We start from the raw sequence: 1,211 nt of genomic DNA, 5'->3' as shown, positions 1-1,211 counted from the left end.
GCTCTCTTACTTGTTGCTTTTAATTTCTGAGAATTGAATCATTATCACACTTATCATTGTTGATACTCCACATAGCTAAGAATTAAATTAAGTGTCTTTACTCCCTACTCCCTGTGGATTCAACCCCGCTCACCCGGGATTATTACTTCGACAAACCCGTGCAATTGCGGGATATAAGCAAGGGGTTCTTGTCAAGTTTTTGGCGCTGTTGCCGGGGAGCTAGGCGTTTAGAGATACTTTGTACTTTGTTTTCTTAGCTATTTCACTACACATTCTATTTCATATCTTCTTATTCTATCGTCGTTCTGATTTTCTTTTTCTTTATTTTTGGTGCAGCTCCAGGTTATGACCCTAGAGAATCCATCAATATTGATTGAAGGAGACCCTGAGCTTGAACGTACACTTCGAAAGAAAGGGAAAGAACCTGTACAAGAACAGCCTAATCCAGCTGATTAGGAAGTAGAAGTATCTGACAACATGGTAGAACAAAATGAGCAACAATGAACACTATCTGATTATGCCAGACCTTCAGTGTTTGGGACACAATCGAGTATTGTCGTCCCCCAATTCTGATTTCAGAATTTTTGAGCTAAAAGCCGGCATTCATCCGTATCTCTGCAGCGATCCGCACAATTCAATGGTTTGGCCGATGAGGATCAAGCAGATCACATAGAGAGCTTCCTCGAGGGTGTGTGACATGTTGAAGATAAATGGTGTGACGGATGATGCCATCAAGTTGAGAACCTTCCCATTTTACTTAAAGGGAAAGCAAAGCGTTGGCTACACTCATTACCTAGAGCATCAATCACTACATGGGGAGGAGATGGTAGAAGCTTTTTCTAGCCCGTTATTTCCCTCCCGGAAAATCGAGCAAAAGCTTAGGAATGAGATCTCATCCTTTGTGTGAGTTGGAATTGGAGTCTCTATTTGAGACATGGGAAAGGTTCAAGGAACTCCTGCGAAAGTGTCTGCAACACGGATTCCCGGAGTGGATGATTGTTCAAACCTTCTACAATGGTTTGAACCCGAGTACAAGGAAACTCTTGGATGCGGCGGGGAGGTACCTTAGGTAGCAAAACCCCGACGAGGCTCGTCAATTGATTGAGAAATGGGCTTAAATAGCTACCGGTGGGAACGCTAGGGAGAAGAAAAAGGTGGCGGTCTCCATGAAATTGATGAGGTAACTTCATTGGCGGCCCTAAGTGGAGAGT

The 1,211-nt window shown here is 43.4% G+C and overlaps 1 non-coding gene across 1 annotated transcript; it reads right to left on the bottom strand.

The window, feature by feature from the left end:
- Positions 1-874: 874 nt before the first annotated feature.
- LOC120279866 lies at positions 875-982 on the bottom strand. Its single transcript, XR_005542167.1, has one exon. It is a non-coding gene; the product is annotated as a small nucleolar RNA R71 (small nucleolar RNA).
- Between the last annotated feature and the right edge of the window lie 229 nt (positions 983-1,211).

Source organism: Dioscorea cayenensis, chromosome 16, assembly GCF_009730915.1.
Source record: "Dioscorea cayenensis subsp. rotundata cultivar TDr96_F1 chromosome 16, TDr96_F1_v2_PseudoChromosome.rev07_lg8_w22 25.fasta, whole genome shotgun sequence".
Classification (NCBI taxonomy): domain Eukaryota; kingdom Viridiplantae; phylum Streptophyta; class Magnoliopsida; order Dioscoreales; family Dioscoreaceae; genus Dioscorea; species Dioscorea cayenensis.
The sequence above is the reverse complement of the archived record's forward strand: the minus strand, read 5'-3'. Positions and strand labels throughout refer to the sequence as shown.